The 20,189-nt window shown below is 48.0% G+C and overlaps 1 protein-coding gene across 1 annotated transcript in view; it reads left to right on the top strand.

Annotated features, from left to right (window-relative positions):
- KAZN (kazrin, periplakin interacting protein) overlaps positions 1-20,189 on the top strand; it is a 129,453-nt gene that overhangs the window by 96,334 nt on the left and 12,930 nt on the right. The gene's annotated exons all lie outside the window — the stretch shown is intronic.

The following is a 20,189-nucleotide window of genomic DNA, read 5'->3' as shown; positions in this document are numbered from 1 at the left end:
TAGATTTTCCCCTCTTGCCTACCTTTCATTAATTGTCTTTTGGAGCTACCTGATGGCTTTCTTATTTTTTTCCATGGGATAAGCCTGTTAGAGATAATCTGGTTTGCTGAATTTCCCTTCCTCTGGGCGATCTCCTTAATAGCTGCCTCGGAGGATTTCATCTTGTTTGGTAGCAGGATGCAATTTTGTATAAATATTCTGTTTCTTCATGGCCCTTTTGCTGATTAAGGTCTGCTCTTTCTCTGAAATAAACTGTCACATAAAATACTTCTGAGAGGGGGAGAGCCCCAGGGATGTGTAAGTGCTCCTTTGGTGCTTCTGAGTGAATTGCCCTGGCCAGAATGGTCAGAATCCAGTGCTAATTTGTCCCACTGTCCCCATTATCCCCAGTCCTGGTGTTCCCTGTCCCACTCTTTCCATTCCTAATGCTCCTGGTCCCATTCCCTGTGTCCCCAATCCCACTCTCAGCATTCCCAGTGCCTTCATTGTCCCCACTGCCCATGCCTGCAGTCCCAGCATCACTCAGCATCCCCAGTGCCTATGTCCCCACTCCAGTGTCCCTATTGTCCCCAGTCCCACTCCCAGTATCCTCAGCATCCCCAGTGTCAATGTCCTCAGTCCCAGTATCACTGTGTCCTCAGTGCCAATGTCCCCAGTCCTACTCCTTCCATTCCCAGTGCCCTCAGTTCCAGTATCACTCAGCATCCTCAGTGCCAGTGTCCCTAGTCCCAGTGTCCTCACTGACCCCAGTCCCAGTGTCCGCAGTCTCACTCCTTCCATTCCCCATCTCCCCATTCCACTTATCCCCATGAGTAGGAGAGCTTTCCCTTTTGATATCCTCTGCAAGGATATATGTCTTTTTCCCTGCCCAAGTCAATGCTGGGTGGAGGGTCGGGGGCTGACAGTTCTTCTCCCATCCGCGAGTCGCTGAATGATCTCCAGCAATTCATTTGATCTCCCTGCGCCTTGCTCTCACAAATAAGGACACTGGTAATAGCTTTCTATTGTTAAAGCTCTGGTAATAACTTTCCATTGTTAAAGCTCTCGGATAGAAAGTGCTTTTATGGGAGGGAGAATAATTATTGTAATCGTTTACAGCAGAGGTGCCTCAAATAAAAGTTTTTGCAGTGTAGGACCCCGGTTCTTGTTGATGGAAATTATGAGAATAATTGTGGCTGGAATGACCAATAAAATGTGAATAAGGCAACTGCTGCTATTGAACTGAAGTTCGACAGAGAGCTGAGAGATGGAGCTCGCAGGTAGAAGGGGCAGGTTTCCCTTGGAGGCTCTTTGCTTATGGCAGTTGATTTGGGTGCACGGTGCATGTCGGCACCCATCACTCTGGGTTTGAGCAGCTGTGTGATGTATGATATGGGGAAATGGTTTCCAACTAAAAGAGAGGAGATTTGGATTGGATAGGAGGAAGAAGAGAGGTGGTGCAGACACCCAAGGTCACATAATGGGGCTCTGAGCACTGATGGGGCTGTGGGTATCCCTGCTCAGTGCAGGGCTTGATAGCCTTGAGGGTCCCTCCCAACTCAACCCATTCTTATGAATCTGTGATAATGGTGCATGTGGCACTGGATGCTGCAGTTACGGCACACTGGGGTAATGGAGAGGTAGATAAGTTGGCTCTATAAATTTCTGAACCTGGCTCCCACCCCGTCCCTTATTGCCTTTAATTTACAGCTTGCTAAAAATAGGCAGTGGAGAAGGCTTGGAGCTGCTGAAACAGAGCAAGCCCGTAAATCACTTGACAGCTCATTTCCTTATAGCAAATACCTTGCTCTTATGACTATATGTTTAGATTAAGGGAGGAATAAAATGTAGCAGCCGCTGCTGATTTCAGTAGGGTTTCGTTTTTCTTAGGAAGAAATGGCATCTGTGCATGGGAGTGGGATGAATCACTGTGTTTCTTTATGCACGAGGATCCCCAGCCACTTGGCCAACACTGCCTGACCAGGGCCCTTCTCAGTCACTGCCATGAAGGGACCAGCCCTAGAAATTCATACTGTGCTATGGAGACAGGCTGCCTAGGGAAGTAGTGGGGTTTCCATCCCTAAAGGTGTTCAAGAACCATGGAGGTTTGGCACTGAGGGCCGTGGGGAGGGTGGGATTGGACTTGGTGGTCTTAAAGGTCTTTTCCAGCCTTAGTGCTTTTATGATGTGGTTTAGTGAGCATGGTGGTGATGGGTTGATGGTTGGACTGGATGATCTTGGAGGGCTTTTCCAACCTCAGTCACCCTCTGATTCCACATAGTTAGTGGGCATGATGGGGTGGGTGAACGATTGGACAGGATTGTCTTGGAGATCTTTCTCAGTCTGAATGATTCTCTGATTCTTTGAAGGCTGTATATTGCAAATAGAGGTCGCAGGTTGGGAGCTGTAATAACAGCCTTCATTTTCTCCCACGACGTTTGTGTTTTTGATGGGTGAAATTAGAGCCCTGCCTTGCTGCATGCAGCTCCTGATAATCAGAGCTGCGATCTGTGCTTCTCATAGCAGACACTTGGGCTGGCATGAGCCTTGCTTCCCACTGTGACCATCCCTGCAGTAGAATCAGGGCTACAGCTCCTGTCTCTTGAGCTGCTGCTTCCCAACCTTGATGTCTTGGCACACAAAAATGCAATGTGACAGCCAGGGGTTGTATCACTGCCGTGCACTGCTCTGCTATCTGTCTGCACGGCACGACAACGAGAAAATTGAGTTATCAGTGTCCCAGGAGGCAGGGAACAAATTTAGGTCCTGATCTTGCATATGCTAACCCTGCAGATGAGCTGTGCTGGGTGAAGTCTGTTCAGCCCATGGCATTCGTCCTTCATCTACTCAATGTGTGTATTGCAGTGCAGTATCATATCTTACACACACCTTATTTCTAAGGTTCTCATTGAAAGCAGGGACCGTGTCATAGAACCATAGACTCATTAAGGTTGGATAAGACCTCCAAGATCACCACATCCAACCATCAACACAAGCACAAAACCCCAGTTCTGCAGACCTAGGGTTGCCTTGTTCCCTCTATAACTGGAGGGGTAAAAGACCCCCAGATGTACCATGCAGATAGCAGGGAGTTTCTGCTGTGCTAGCACTGCTGAGAGCCCTGGGTGATGAGTTCCCAACTGCTTCCAGTGCCAAAAAGGAGGATGAATAATGAGCAGCAATAGCTCCATGCAAACATTAGCATCCCGCTCGGGCTGATAACAGTGTGCTCCCTTTGAAGTGCCTTTAAACACTCTCGGTGTTGCCGGGATTCTTGTTTTCACAAATTCTGCTAGATGCCAGTTTCTCTGTTTTCTTTTAAACTGCTTTAAATGGATGTTCGTTGAGTTAGTTGAACTCGCAGCGAGCTTCGTCTGAGCAAGAGGAGACAGCATTGGTTGAGTCATTAATGGGAAATGAATGCAAAGGAGCCCCAAACCCGTAATCTCTGCCCCACACAAGAAAGCTCTGCTTTAAGGGAGTAAATATAGGAAAGACTCGGTTGGCTCTGATTGCTTTGGATGTTACAGCCAGAGTGTGAGGAGACGATAAATGCTGCAATTCAAAGCTCAGCAGCAAAGCGTTGCAAACCCGGTGCTGGGATTTGATGCTTCATCTGTGGTGCTGAGCATGGAGCTGTGAGGACAGTGATGTTCCTCCCAGGGGTCATTTACCACCTCTCAGTGGTGTCCACTCACCCAAATGGCTCCATTTGAAGACCAAATTGCTTTTATTTAACACTTTGCCACCGGGACAAAAATCCCTTTATATGCAGTGATGCCTAGCAGTGTGTCTCTAGCAAAAAGCAATGCCTTAAATCTCCATTGCAGAGCAGCTTTATCCAGCACCATGACATTGGTTCAAGCTGTGGGTGTGAATCTGCTGTGCAAATGATTCCCCATTGACATGCCATTGGGTCTGGGTAGGGAGCTCGATACGTCTGTGTCATCTTGAGATGTCAGGAACCCAATCTCTGCCCATGGGTGCAAATATTTGCCAAACCAAGCTGGGATTTTGTCAGCTCTGAGATGACTTTGAAGGGCTTTGCCACTTCTGGTCCCCTCCCACTGAATCACGATGAAGACTTTGGTGTGAGTTGAATCATATGAGCATTAAGGTTGGAAGAGGCCTCTAAGATCCCCAGCCCATTCCACCGTGTCCATTGACCACATCCCTCAGTGCCATATCCCCATGGTTCTCAAACACCTCCAGGGATGGTGACCCCACCACCTCCCTGGGCAGCCTGGTGACATTCTCCATGCCCAACATGCATGAAGTGGAAGAATGAGGATGCTTTTCCTGCCCAAATCTTGCGTTTTCTCTGAGCTCTTCCAGATAAAAAGCTGAAAGTGAGGGAGGACAGAGGAGGCTAAGAAAACCAATCTACTGCATTCATTATTCTCTATGCAAAGAACATCAAAAGCACTAATGGAAAAGACTTTCTGTATTTTTCATCAAAGCACTTGTTAAGATTTGGCAGGCTGATTTCTTATCGGTAAAATATTTATGAATGGAGAAGCTTGGTAGTGGTTCGGGAAAGTCAGCAGTGAGTGCTGCCTCCCTCTGTTCTTAGTGGTCTTTCCAACCCTAATGATTCTATTTGAGTTGGATATTAGGAATGATTCCTTCTCTGTAAGACTGGTGATGCTGTGGCACAGATGCCCAGGGAGGTGGTTGAGTCACCATCCTTGGTGGTGCTCAATGTGGTCAGTGGGTTGAGGTTGAACTTGGTGATCTCAAAGGTCTTCTCCAACCTTTATGATTCTATGAGCGCACACGGTGGCGATGAGTTGATGGTTGAATTAGATGATCTTGGAGATCTCTTCCAACCATATTGACTTTGTGATTCTATGACGGCATTTGGGGGCTGCTCAATGTGCCCATTGAGGTTGGAAGGTGATAGGAAGGGACCACTCCTGCATTGTGGAGCTCCAGGCACATCTGCAGTGCATGGAGAGCATCGTGGCTCTTTAAACTTTAAAGCAGTGCTGCCACCCGAGTGTGGTGTGCTTTAAATATAGAGCCTTTGAAATGTGATCACTTTGGTCATCGAAGGATGGGAGCTGAAACAATATAAATATTTATAACATGCAAATGAGTACCAAGCAGGAGCACAGAGCTGGGTTAGTTCTTGGCTGCTTCAGAAAGTTGCCTTTAATTTCAAGATTTGACCAGATGTGAAGGTGGATAAAGCCCATAAAGATACAACTTCTTATCACATCTTCCTCATGCCTTTCTACAAAGCCCTGGGCTGCCTGACAGTGCTACCCAAATAACATTAATAATTGAGGGCTCAGCCTGGGCTGTGCTCAGACAGCTGTACCTTGTGGGCAGATGTCCCCTCTGGCACCCAGTGGGGTGGCACAGTCTCCACGTGCAAGAGGAGGAGTGGGTGCAATGCTTGAGTGAGCACAGCAGGACCCGTCTGGGTACCCAGACTATAATTGATGAGCAGGTCCAGCTGGAGTGAAAGTAAAAGAAGTGGCTGGATGCAGCACAAGTGGGGCTGCTTTGCTATGTGTTTGTATTTGTAAATCCATTGGGTTTATCATTTTCCCCTTTATTTATTTATTACTGGTTGCGTTGTGCTGTTCTCTGCAGCCCATCCATGGTTGGCAAGGTGTCTGTGCCAGCTGATATATCTCTTTGCCTGCACCAGTTAGGATATCCTACATCGTTCCTCATCCATCTCTCAATGAAAGGGGCATTTTAGCTTATGGAGGGGGCAAAAAGCTGACTATCCAGGCCCTGAATCCAGTGTCTCTTGGTCTCCATGAGGATGCTGCTGGAGTGAATGGAGACATGGAGTTCTGAATGGACAGGTTCCGGTTGTGTTCCCCCAATAGTTACCCAGCAATTGGCTCATCCAACAACTGGATATTCCAACATGTGAAGGAGCCCTTCAAAGAGCAGTAGCACATTGAAGGGTAGGGAGGGTCATTAGTCTGAGGTGAGTGCTTTAGCTATACATCTGAATTTCAGCCCGCAGAAGCAGACTTTAATGTCTTCTACGAGCATCGTGGAGGACAGTGCTCTGAAATAGAGCCTGTATGGTGGCAATATGGTGCCTGATGGCCACCATTTAGGTTATATATCTGTTTGAGACTAGAGTGGTTGCTGCCTAACGCCTGATGTAATGAGCACTGCGGATCCTGCTCTAAAGATGAGTGCTTTCTAAGTTGCTGTAAAACAGGAGGATAAAAGAAATCAGGCTCGTTTTTCTCAAAGGGCTATAACATCCTTTAAGGCTTAATTCTGCTTAATATTTTGCCTGTCCTCTGCAGGCTGTGCTGTTACGGTTGCACTGATCACAGCCATTCTGTGTATTTAGAGAAGCATTTGAGGTCTGTGCTCTTTCTTTTCCTTCCTTTAAGCCATCTTTAATGCAGGTCAGCCCAAGGCATGCAGCACTGCGTCAGCTGGGGAGCAGCGGGCAGCATTGGAGCATGAGCTTTAATTTGGGTTTTTCAGTTTTATGCAGTTTGGGGTTGAAATAACAACTCATTGGGCAGGTTCATGTGCTGCTTATTGTGTTGGGGACCTGAGCAGGAGGTAACATAATTGAGGGGGGCTGAGATGGTTTGGGGTCATCGTCAGCCTTGCCTTATGCGTGAGATGCAGATGTCTCTGTTCACTGTTGGACTAGAAGACTATTAAGGGTCCCTTCCAGCTCAAACCATTCTGTGGTTCTGGGAAGTGGCAATGGACATCTTAACCATGGGGGCATCCTACATGGGGACATCTGCCAGCCCTGAGTGATGCCTCCATGCCTTGTTGCTCCTTCCATTCCCATCTTTTCTCCAGCCCTTTGTCATCTCCATTTCCCTTTGGGGCAGGGAACACAGTGAACCTCATGTATGTCAGTACTTGGATTGGGAAACCACTCAAGCATAGCAGTCACCATCTCCTTTCCCTGACCTTTAATTTCTTCAATAGATGAAATATTTCTTCTCTAATATCTACAGTAAAACTTCAGCCTCCACTTATTCCCTTATCACTTTCTCTGCCCTCTAACCTTCCTGTTTTGCACCTCCACGATGCATCCCCCAAGGGGCTGCTGGTGACATCCTGCCTTGCAATACTACTGGAGGGTACGATGGACAGTTGAGCACATTAATTTGTTTTAAGAGAGTTTCACTGCGTAATTGCACATGTCTAGAAGCAAAATGCATCCTGTCTGTTTTCTTCCTCTGTAGTATTTTATCCCATTGATCCCAGCGCTTCATTACAAGCTGATAGGTTCCTTGCAAACAGTGAAGAACAAAGGCAGAATGGGTCGTGTTCAGCGGGCTTGGTAGGAAGAGAGGTCGAGGCCGCTTTTTTAATGGGGAAAAAGAAAAATGATTGGATCTTCATTAAAGGGAGTTTCAAAGCAGTAAGTGCGTTTTGTTGCTCTGGTGGTCCTCCACAAAAACCAAACTCTTCTGGAGCTGTTTTGGTCCTCTTTGCCCTCTGCATGCCACGCATTCCTTGTGTCCGGATGCTCTGGTGTCTGCTCTGTCTCATTAGTTCCTTGTGACCCTGCTGGCTTTATGCCATTTTCCTATTGCTTTTCTCCTTAGAGGAATTCCCCTTTCCTCCCAGATTCCTGTATTCAGCATTCTGTTTAAGGGAAGATGCATATAGCGCAGGGAAATGGGAAGAATTTGGGTCAATGGTGCCTTGCTTTTGGAGGCATCCAGCGTGGTTCTCCAAGGACACTGTACCTAAAAGCTCCCACTCTGGGTATATTAGAACAGCATTTTACATCTTCATGATGACAGGGTGAAGGCCACTAAGCAGGTAAACACTGAAGCCACAGATATTCGTCCTTGCAAAGCTCCCTGGGCGGTTCATGAGGGAAGGGGAGATGCATTGACTTGGACAGCTACTTATAGAAAACAGATGTGCAAGTTAGAAAACACAAGCAATAAATCTGAAGCCATATGGCAGCACTTTCATGAGTGTTTAGAGTCACGGCCGGCCGTGAATGGCTCCGTTTCTCTCCTGCAAGAGGAACTCTGTCTCTTGTAAGACATGGAAACAGCTTTGTTTGCTTTCACCCCTCAACCTCCACTCCTCTAAGGTGAAGAAACCTGCACCCTTAAGATGTTCCTTGTGTGTGAAGGGTTTGGGGGGTGTTTGGGACGGCTTCATGGTTTTCCCATTGGATGGTGGTATCACTGCCTGGAGTTGGCATTAACATGGATGGCTTTCACCTATGTGTTGAGTTTAAAGCAGTTGCAGAGTTGAGTTTCTTCGAAAGAAAGGGCTCTGTCGAGCTGTTCTATGGGGCTGGGGGCTTCCTTCCCTCCCACCATGGCCATGGGAGTAGACCCTTTCTTCCATCTTCTTTCTCCCCCTTTTTCCCCTTCCCCAAGCTTATAAAAAGAGAATTTCCAAGACACTTATTCTTCTCATCCTATATATGTTAAGGTTTGTTTTTTGTTTGTTTCCTTTTCTTCGTGCCTCTCTAAAATCTGCTTTTCAAGCAAGATGGGGCTCAGTGGGCTGTGCAACCTCCTCTGCATGGAAAGCCAATTCTGCAGCCCTCCGCTCGGCGCGTGGCATCAGCTCCACTGAAGTCTTTTATATGGGAGCTTAATGAGTTTATTGGTTATTGTCTTAAATATGCCTGCTATGAAATTGGAGTCCTCTCCCACAATATCATAAGGAGATTAAAAAGAAAGCTGCGATTTATGGGCAGCAGAAAGTGAATGCATTTGAAACCTGAAGAAAGGCTGTAGAAAAGGATCGTGAGGAAGCGTATTAAACTTAGGATCCCAGTTTAACCCAATGATTACCATTCATTTGGGCTTATTTTCCCCCCCATAACTTGAAAACTGCTTAGACTGGAGCCAAGGAAGGGAAGAAATACATTGATATGAATGTGAGAAGCACAAGTCCAGGTAGACAACATCAGTTGTCTACCCATGCAGTCACTCCATCATAGCAGACCATTAGATGGGTCAGTCCTTGGTGAAGCCATGCTGGGTGTCTTGGATCCCCTCCTTATCTCACATGTAGGGTCAAGAGTTGAGTGTAAGGGTCTTAGGAGTGTTGCATAGTTAACATTGACAAACCTCATGGTATGGCCTTGCACATACCATGGCCATAAGGTAATGAAGGGTAGTGACACCTCTGCCAAATTACCCGTTCAAATGATGGCAGTAATTGCACAGGTGAGGCTGTGATTTACTGGATGGAAGGCCTTTAGAAACATGCTGTGATAAGGACTTGGGAAGGCCTTGGGTTGGGGCTGGAGCTGTGGGTCATTGGTGGAGGTCTATGGGGTTTGGTGGGACCAATGGTTCCTGGTTCTGTCCTTACAGACTCTGCTTGCTTTGAAGTTTTTTGTCTTGGTTTGTTTTTGTTTTGCAGTGGAAATAGTAGCAAGAAGTGGAAATTGTGCTGTTCAGGAGTCAGGGCTTCTCGTGGCAGTTGGCATCACTGAGCGCTGTTTGTATTGATTGCAGCAGAGGCAATTAAGTGGCTCCCACTGCTTTCACTGGGAGCTTTCCCTGCATAAGGAGGCTCAAAGCAGAGGGGGGGACTATTATGGGGTATAGCACAGCACAGGCAGGAGGACAGGGTCTGCAGGCAGCTCACAGCCTTGTAGAAGCTGAAATATTTCCAGCTGGCAGAGTCTAACCAAGTACCAAGTGCAGCTCTCCAGCAGGTCCCATTGGCTTTGCAGCATGTATACAAGGAGATGACATCCCATCTTATCCCAAACTTTGGAAGTGGGGCCATACACTCCCTAATGGGTCTCATTGCAGAGGCTGGTTATCATAGAACCATAGAATGGTTGGAGTTGGAAGAGACCCTCGAGGCCATCAGGTCCAAGCCCTGCACTGAGCAGGGACACCCACAGCTCCATCAATGCTCAGAGCCCCATTCCCTGACCTCGGGTGTCTGCAGGGATGGTGTACACACCAACACGTTGTTATCCTACAGCACATCTCCAAAGTTCATTATTCCCATACTCTGGTTGGGTGTTGGCGTTGAAGGGAAGCCAAGGGCTCGGTCCTTGGCTGTCAGGGCATCACTTCATTCCCAGCTAGGAAATAGTTTCCTGAGTTTCCTGGCAGTAGCTCACAAGTGTGAAATGTGAGAATTCAAGGCAAGTTGTAGGAAGTTAATTCAATCGCTTGGCAAGAGAAGGGGGTAATCCAGTTTTCATGTGCTTTTTAAATCAATGTAATTTTATCCCGAAAGAAAGAGAGTCACAACAAACCAGTTTGGTTCTCAGTGCATTGGTACATCCCTTACCGTCCCTGATGTCTTTAACATGGCTCTTTAAACACGATATTCCTCAGCAGCCTTTTTGGACCTGAAATCCTGTTTGGATAACGCAAGATTTGGTGTAGCTGGGTGTTTCTTATTCAATTGTGTGGCTGGGAGAAGGTTAGTGTGTGAATCATAGAATGGCTTTGGTTGGAGGAGACCTTAGAGACCATCCAGTTTCAATTCCCTGCCACGGGCTGGGTGTCAACCCATCCAGCCTGGCCTTGAATGCCTCCAGGGTTGGGGTATCCATAATACAACACAACCTCCTCATGCTTATACTGCAGTATCCATCCTCTCTTAAGCAGCGTTGCTTGCTGGCATTTCCAAACTCATGTTTTATTGAGCAGAAACACGAATAGTCGTTTATCTGCTTCTGTAATGCTGCAAAATTCTTGGGGGAAAAAAGAAAACCAAACAGCAAAATGTGCTGACTCTGCCCAGCAAGGCTGTGTTGTTGTGAGCAGAGCAATACCCTGCTGGGGCTCGTGCATCATTAAGGTCACATGAAATCAGTGAGTGGTGCTGGGGTGAATTGGGAAGAGCTGGATGGGAAGCTGGGGCAGAAGGGCTTTGAGTGTTAACGAGGTAGAAATCACTCCTTGTTGCTTTGGAAGGCAGAATGTAACCGTGGTACCGTGCTGGGTCATGGGGGGGCTCTCAGTTCATTGGGGGAACAAAAAGGAGCAGTGGTGCAATGTGTCTCACTGCTTATTTCCCTGCTTCTTTCTAAGCCCTGCTTGTCTGTATGCATTGCTTTGAAACGTTTGGAAATCAAATAGGGATAGCAAAAAAGGTACCGCGTCCGTCTGCTACTTAAATAACATGCGTGGATCTCGTTATTGCTTTTGCTCTCTGGTTGCTGCTATCATTGACAGAAGGTGGAGAAAAACATGTTGTCTTTCGTTCTGCTTTGCCAAAACCATTTGCCCTACAGGCTGTGCAAAGGGAATTGGGGGGGTTTGTTGGGAAGGGCTCAATGACCAGAGCAATGCTCAGCCCCTGCCAGGAGATAGCAGTACTGGTGCGCTAAGCCTCTTGTTTGCACTAAGCTGTTTATTTTGCTGCTAAAGGATTTTAGAATCTCTTTGGCTGAATGGAAGTGGCCGGTGAACCTCTCTCGGTGTGAAATTCCCTCCTGTCTGTGTTGTATCTGCCACACACACACATATATATATCCATAGAGTAAGCAATGTATCTGTGATTCCCTGTTGTTGCACTTAGAGACAGGGATGCATCATTCAATGCATGGGAAGGCAAAGCCCGGCTCTGGGGCCAGGTCAGAACAAAGCAGGAATACCAAAAGCTTTCAGGAAGGCTCAAATCCATTATATTCTTACTAAACACCATAATCCTGTGAGCCTTGGCTTTGTAATGCGATAATGAGTTATTAAAGGCTAAGGCAGGGTATGGTGGGGAGGGGGAAGCTGTGGTTTGGGGTCTTGTCTTCCTTGCAGTTGTCAGGGAGCAGCTGAGCAATGTATTGGGTTCTCCCCAGTCCGTGTGATGCTTGCAGAAGGTTTCCAGCCTCTTCTGCTTGGGATCAAGTGCTGTTTTGTTGTTCTTTTTTTCTTGCAAATGCTCTGTGTTTATCCTTGCTATTCTGGATGTTCCCATCTGCTTCTGGACAGATCATTCTTGAGGCATCAGCTCTCGCCACGGCCCTGCTTTCCTCTAAGTGCAAAGGAAGGGAGAAAAATCAATTCCCATCAGTCGGATAGTGCCCTTTGATTTATTGCTGCTGGAGGAAGAAATCCTTTATCTCGTGCTCCTGGAAAGGATTGCTTCAGTGTTTGTTATTAGGGGAGAGATGCTGGTACAGCCCCAGTTCTCCCAACCCTGATATTTTGATAACCTTTACCAAAGGACATCCACACACTTGGTTTTATTGCAAGAGCCCTCTTTTGCTTAACCACTCATAGCTACCTAAATACTTCCAGCTATTTTTCAGCCTCAGGATCATGCAGAACCAGAAGCAGAGCTACCGAGGGGTTGTAACAGCAGGAGAATGACGTCTGATGGAGCCAGGTCACTGCCATCCCAATAGGTCCCTGCTGACAGGCAGTGAGATTTGATGGTGTTTTTGCAATTAATACCTTGTGTGAGGTCTGAGCGGAGCTGTGTGCAGACACGCATTGCTCAGCAGCACGATGCTGCCCTGACAGCAGCCTGCTATGGACAGGCACATAGATAAGGGGTCCAACTCTTCCCCACTCACATGATGGGCAGTGGTGTTATTGCTTGTTGCAATCACTCCCTGCATTCTGAAGTTCATTTCCTGTGTCAGACTGTAGATTCCAAGCCCTACAAATGGAAAACCATCACTGCACAAAGCAGAGGTGTTCCTGCATCCTCTTTGCCTTGCAGCCCAGCAGTGCTTGGGGAGGCATTGCCCCCCCCTGCCATGGGGTTGGATGTGAGTGTTTTGATTTAGGTATGTGGCAGGTTCTCCCTTACTGTGCCCTCCCAATAAGGTCTATGGGAGTTGCTGTGCTCCTCATCAGCGGGCTGGTTGGAGTTGTAATGAATATAGGGCCATGCTTTAATTATCCCTAATTGCTATAAAGCAAGTTAGTGGCTGAGTGAGCAACCACAGATGCCCAACTGGCTTAATTTGTTGGCAGGGAGAATGACCCGCTGCCCTGGCACTGTGATTAGGGCTAATTTGGTGCTGGAGCTTCCCTAGATGGAAATGAGGGGCAAGTTCCTCGTGGTGCAGCTGATCTGTGGGCATCATTTCTGCAGGGTGAGTGATGTACAGATGGTTTGTATGTGGGCAACAGCAGCTCTGCATTGCAGCAATTGAGGGAAAGGAGCAAAATCCAGCTCGCCTCAAAACCACTTAGTGTCAAAATGAGCCTCTCCTTTCGGTTGCTCTGATAGCACTTATTTGTGTGGCTTTCTGGGACATCAGGTCTTTGCATCATCCATCAGTTTAATTCTCTCTTTAAAGGAGTGAAATAGGAAAGTGAAAGCTGAGTGATAGGCAGCAGGGAGCACGCCTGGGGCCATGCAGCCGGAGGCATGACAGCTGCCTGGAGGAGAGCCTGGGGTGATGCTTCCTGCACCAGCAATCCTGGTTGCTTTGGGGTAAATCCCATTGTGCTTTGAGCACCGGTTTTCATATATGGTTGATGCTCCATCCCTGCAGGCATTCAAAGGCAGGCTGGATGTGGCTCTGGGCAGCCTGGGCTGCTGGTTGGTGACCCTGCACACAGCAGGGGGTTGGAACTAGATGAGCATTGTGGTCCTTTTCAACCCAGGCCATTCTGTGATTCTATGATGTCTTGGTCTTTTCCAGCCTTAATGATTCTGTGATTCTAATTCTGCTATAGGTACAAAGAGCCTTTCCACAGGGGCATCCACACTGGGGCTGTGGTGTATGGGGGTCAAACCTTATTCAGGGTTTGCTCATCCTTGTAGATACAGTGTTCCTAATATCCCTTGTAGGACCAGGAAACTTTCCATCGTTGAGCTTCATTGCCTTCTGGAAGATAAACCAAGAGCTAAACTCAATGTTTCTCGTATTGATTTTGCTCGTGGAGCCCTTCATTAGAAAGCAGGAAGGACGGAGATGGGTTGAAATGAATTATTGAACATGTCATACCTTACATTTCCTTCTGGTGTGCTGCGCTGGAGAAAGCAAAGCGTGGTCTCCTTCCCTATGATACAGCAGCTTTTTTGTTTCCAACCACCAGTCATGCTTTTACCACTGTGCAATAACTCAGCCAACATCAGCTTTCTGCCTCAGGTCTTCCAAAAGCAGCCCGGATCAATAGGTACAGCAAAAAGAAGGGAACCAGAAACACTGGGGCAGGCGTGGGTTTGGTGGATGGGATTGTAGGGCTTGTTTGGAAAGGCAGATGGATGGGATCCAGATACCCAGCCCTGAGCACAGAGCCCTGCTTTCACCGCACGGGGTTGGCTTTTCTGCTTGTTGTTATTGTTGTTGTTTCCTGGTGCACCCAGGGGAGTATTTCAACAGCACTGGGTTGAATTATGGGCTGCCTTCCTCCCTGCAGTGCAGTGATGGCAGCAAGGTGCAGTCCTGCATTGGCTCCGTGCCTTGCTACCCTCCAGCTTTGAGCATGCAAAGCAAACCCAGCAATGCAAGCAATGCACGGGAGCTGCAAACCTTATTTCCCCAATGTGCAAAATGCCATTGTGCCGTGGTCCTAAGGAGCATTGCAATGCATGGATGGCATGGGCTCAGCGCTGCCCAGCTTCCATTGGAGGAAGGCAGAGGCTGCGGTCGATGCGCGCTGATGAGCAGCCCTGATGGCTATTGATCTGTTGGCACTTGATTAATTTCCTACCGATGGCTTTGGGGTTCTTTGTACACTCTTCATCCTGACGTGGGATCACACCTCCCCAGTCCTGCTTACAACAAATCCCTGCCAAAAGGGAGAAGGCTGATTGAACATGGATATACCCGAGGGATGGGCAGTGCAATGGGTTGAGCTTGCAGATGTGCATCCTCTCACCTGGCACTTCCAAAACCAGCACACAGATGGCCAAGGTGCAGCTCTATATCCTGCTCCCCCCTCATTGCTGCAGCTCATTCCTCCCAGCTGCAGCTGCTGGCATGGAGCTGGAGGAAGTGCACGGCTTTCCCTCCGAGCTTGTTTCAAAGAGGCTTTGTAGATTGCGATCTCCCCTTGGTTGCAGTGATAAGGTGAGAAAGGTGGAAAGGGAAAAAAAAGCCCCAAACAGCCCTTGATTGCTGTTTGCCCCCCAAAGTGTGAGAGAGAACACAGGTCGGTGCCTGCTGGGTTGGCCTCGTGATTGAGATCCCCTGCCCCAGTTGGCATTGGCCAGCAGTGGGATGGGGATGTAGTTAAGTGGCTAACGATGCTAATGAGCCGGGATTTACGAGGGGAGCTAAATACAAAGGGGCTTAGGCTCCAAACCAGCTTAGGTGCTTGTGAAAATCCCACTAAGCTCTGCAGTTCCTGCCGGGAACGCGCCTGGAGGTGAACCCCAGCCCTTTGCTTGGACAGAAACAAGGAAATCCTCCCATAGCAGCCCCAGGACACCACAGTAAGGAAAATGACTTTTTCTTTCCCCACCCTTGGCACGGATTTTTTTGCCTTAATACTTCACTTACTCAGTCCCCTGCAGCATCTCTTTTTCTCGTGCCATTTGGCTGCAGCAATGGCCAAGAAAACCATCCTTGGCACTCTCTTTTATGCCATTCAGAGCACCCTAAGCCTGCGGGTTGGGAATACAGCTCTTCCAGTGTGGCCTCAGCCCCCCCCATTCTCATGCACAGAGCTCTCCTTTGCATGCAGGGTTTGATAGGTTGGGCTTTGCTGGGTTGGTTGGGATTGAACTCACCTGCAGCACAGGCTCCTGTTGGGTTGCAAAGCCTGCAGGGTTGCTCTCGTGGAGTCGATGCTGTTTCCTCTCAGAGGCACTTGGCAAACAAATGAGCGAGGAAGAAACACAGATTGTGTTTGCTAATGGAGTGCGGTTGCCAAAGAATGCACAAACCGTTATTCACTGCGAGGGAAATTCCTCCCTGGGAGACGTTGGGGCTGAAAGGCTCAGGGTTGCAGCGTTGCTGAAGAGCTGCATTTAATGCTGTGTGTCCATGCTGAGCTTAGAAGCTCGATGTTTGCTTGCATGGGATCCTCTGTGGAGGAACAAAGGGTGGTTTAGTGGGCATGGTGAGGAGATGGGTTGATGGTTGAACTGGATCTTTGTGGTCTTTTCCAACTTTAATGGTTCTGTGGTTGCAAGGGACATCATTTCAGGACCCTATGGAGATGGGAGTCACCCAGTTGAAACTGGGTGGGATGGGGATATGGGATAGCAGAACTATCAGACATGTGGGGATGGGTTGATGGCTGGACTTGGTGATCTCAGTGCTCTTTTCCAACCTTTATGATTGTGTGTTCCTTTGCTCGACCATCTGTTGCAAGGAGTTGAATTTTGTTAAGCCTGCTTGCTTCCCCCTGCCCCCCTCTTACCTCCCCCCTTATGCTGGGTGTTAAATTAAAACGTGGTTTTTATTTCAAATAGTTTAAACTAAAATGTCTCCGTATCTAAAACCCTCTGCGGACTATAAATTATGCAGGAGAGGACTGTGAATTATTCAGAAGTGAAACAGCATTGGAAACCCCTCCAGAAAACAGAGAGGCAATGGGAGAGGACCTAGCAGGGCTGGAAATGGGCATCAACAGGAGATGCTGAGACTCAAAATGGGGTTTTTCTTATGCTTTTCCTATTGCTGCTTCTAAACAGGCAGTGGATGCTTTGTTCCCCCCACCCCACCCCCAGGAAGGCCCTTTGGATATGTAAAATGAAGGCTTTTTGTTCATGGTTAGCTTTGCAGTTTGCAGTGGGTTTGGATTCGGGGTGGTGCCAAAGGTTGGACTCATTGGTCTTGGTGGGTCCCTTCCAACTTGGGGCCTTCTTTGGTTTTTTAACCAGGTTGCACCAGGTTCTGAGCAACCTGATGGAGCTGTAGTTGTCCCTGATCACTGCAGGGCAGTTGGATAAATGACCTTTAATGAGCTCTTCCAACTCAAATAATTCCATGATTCCTGAGGACGTCTCACCCCAAATAACAGAGAGCCTCCAGTCCTGCCCTATTTGTGGCTGCAGAGGAGGGGGAAAGTCTCTTTATGACCCCTTAGCCCTGGATACGTGCTTTGCTGATGCTTAAGGGCTCTTTGAGTTCTCAGCCTCTTTAATGATTTGGGATTGAGGGTAGTACAGTGGGATATTTGGGTTGAGGGATGTTATAACAGGATATTTGGGATAAGAGATGCTATAATGGGATGTTTGGGGTGAGGGATGCTCTAAAGGGATATTTGGGGTCATGGATACCATAAAAGGGGATATTTTTAATAAGGGCTGCTATAATGGGATATTGGGGATAAAGGATGCTATAACATATTTGGAATAAGGGATGCTATAATTGGGACAAGGCGTGCTATGATGGAATATTTCAGGTAAGGGATGCCATAAAATGCAATATATGGGATAAGGGATGCTATAATGGGATATTTGTTATCCAGACACTAAAACTGGAGGAAAATATACATCTCTATGAAATGTGACCATTGGAGCACTGTGTAGGGAAACAAGCTGAGGGGATAAATGGTTCCTTTTAGGAAGCCATCTCTTTCGAGTTGTAACAGCACCATCCCTTAAGGAAGTAATGCTGATTCAGAATCCGGCCCAGCATTGCCATTCTAAAATACAGTGTGCTGTATTTTCCTCCTCCTTCGCCTGCAGTCATCACACCCAGCATTTCAAGACAGATTTTGGAGGTTAAAACTTCCCCACGGAGCCCAGATTGTTTCCCTCTCAGCTGTCATCTCGGGACGGTTCTGTTTGCTTTCAGATGCCATCAAATATTTGGACTCCTGCAGGGGCTGTGCTGCGAGGGTGAATCTCATCCACACACAAAAAAGAGTAAAAATAAGCTTAAAAAAGAGGATTTTTTTAGCATTTCACTGTGTGCTGATCTGCAGCGTAGCATTGCAACCCCTACCTGTTGCATTTCTATGCATACATCAGTGTACAGAAGATGGTCTGCTCCTGCTTGTGCTGAGTTGGATGTATTGCATTTGTTCCTTTGTTGCTTTTCATTCCAAATCCCCACGTTGCCTTGCTTGTTTTTGCTGTTATTGGCCTTATCTCCCCAATAGAACAATATTATTGCTGGGGAGGTGCCCGGCGCAGGGCAGAGCTCCAGGAGGAGCTGTGCTTCCTTACATGCTCTTCTTTTGGATGCAATCACAGAATGGCCTGGGTTGCAAAGGCCCACAGTGCTCATCCAGTTCCAACCCCCTGCTGTGTGCAGGGTCACCAACCAGCAGCCCAGGCTGCTCAGAGCCACATCCAGCCTGGCCTTGAATGCCTGCAGGGATGGGGCATCTACAACCTCATTGTGCAACCTCTTGCTGCAGCACAGAGCACACCCTATGGGGATGCAGTCCTGAGCTCATCCCCTGCATCATGAGCCCTCCTGCACCCTGCTCATGCTGCAAGCTTTGCTCGTGCTCCTCCTGCAGCTCCGTTTTAATTGCATCACATTGTTCTGCTTCCCCACACCCGGTGCGAAGAGCTGATAACTTTGTCGGAGCCGCTGCCTGGCAGAGAGAGCAGAGATTAATAAAAACCTGTCACTTTTATTAACTTTGCAATCTAGTGCATCACTTAATTCCAGGCAGGAGCTGACCGCAGCGCTCGGAGCTGTAAGCAGCTCTTTCTGTCTTGGTGCAGAGCTCTGCTGGGCTGGATGGGAGTAATGCAGTCCTATAAGGCTTCCCTATCTATGCATTCTCTCCTGGCAGACCCAGGGCTGCCCCAGCTCCTGGTAGATGCCTACAGAAGGTGCTGTTGTTGGCTGTCTCCATTGCCTTGGTGGAGGGTTTGGTCTGGAGAAAGATGGAAGTAACCCATTGGTTGGGATAACGTTGTAATGGAGTGAAGCCTTGGATATTCTAAGTAGAGCTTCCAGATACGTAGTGGCTTTTCTTTTATAGCTGAGTATGGAAAGTACAGGGTGATCATTCGATGCATGGAGTGGAAGCATTCTGCTCCATATGGCCCAGATTCTTTCTCAAATGCACATCTGTAAGACCAGAGATGACTCTGAGCTTCTTATCATGGTCCTTTGGAGAGGGACGTTCCTTGACATGGACTGGAAGGGCTGTTCTGTTCTTCTAGGAGCAGGCAGAAGGTGCCCATTGGATCCCATTGCGTTTGTGCATGATGTAGTGTCAGCCTGAGCACCCTATAATGGTGCCAGGCTGTTAAATAGGTGCCAGCCCTGCAAACATCAGGATAGGTGGCACTTCCCACCGCTGGCCCATTGAGTTGATCATTGGCTTTTTAGCAGCAAGGAAGCAGCCTGTGTCGTGCTTTCCATCTCTGTGCTGCACTGCAGTTATTTTTATCTGTGATATATTGTTCTCGATGGAATTATTCTGCCCCCAGCCTGTAGATAAGGGCTGTTGCTAAACGAGCGTGAGCTTTATTCCTTGAAGGTTAAATCGCTGCCTTGCAGGTTGCTGAGTGAGGAGATGCTTTCTGCTTCCCCTCTGCATCTTCCTGGGCAATTTTGGTGTTTTCAGATGCTTCCAGCAGCGTGTTAACACCCCTTGGAGCAGTGCAAGGTGGCAGTGAGGGTGCATTTAGGGCTGTGCCTCTCTTGTGGGTGCTCTGCTTAACAAACAGAAGCTGTTAGCATGAGCCATTAACTCTTCCTTTTAATTATTCAGCTCCTTGTTTTAAAGTTGGGTTTAAATGCAGCTAATAGGCTTTGTGAAGGAGGCTCCGACCTCGGCGGTCCCTCCCTATAGGAGCCCACATGGTGCCACACCAGCTGATCACTTTGACTCATTATCTCACATCTTTCTCCAGCTGATGGATGGCTCTGGACTGATTTATGAACATCCGTGGGTGTTCTTCCGTGCAGCAGACGGGAGGGGAACGTGGGGCCTTGCAGCCCCATATGGCAAAGCAGAGCAACCCCAGCCACCGTGTCTGTTTTGCTGTGATTTCTGCAGGTAACCCCAAATTGTCTTGTAGCATCGTTTTGAGTCTTGTGCACGTTGATCTGTGTGGTTGATGGTTGGGCTTGGAGATCTGGTGGTTGGACAGGTCATCTGATGGTTGGGCTTGGTGACCTGGTGGTTGGGTTTGGTGGCCTCATGGTTGGGCTTGCTGAACTTGTGGTTGGGCTTGGTGACCAGATAGCTGGACTTAGTGACCTGATGGTTGGACTAGGTGATCTTAGTGATCTTTTCCAACCTTAATTATTCTGTATCCTGCTCGGAGGAACATGGCCACACCATTGTTCCTGTTGGGTCTGCACCCAGTTACAACACCTGGCCCCAAAGTGATAAGGGGTGGAAGCCAGAGTTGGTGTCATCAAAGGTGTTTGTGCTGGGCTCCCATGCTACGTGTGGTTGCTTGGGTTGGAA

Source organism: Coturnix japonica, chromosome 21, assembly GCF_001577835.2.
Source record: "Coturnix japonica isolate 7356 chromosome 21, Coturnix japonica 2.1, whole genome shotgun sequence".
Classification (NCBI taxonomy): Eukaryota; Metazoa; Chordata; class Aves; order Galliformes; family Phasianidae; genus Coturnix; species Coturnix japonica.
This window is presented reverse-complemented; position numbering and strand designations above follow the sequence as displayed.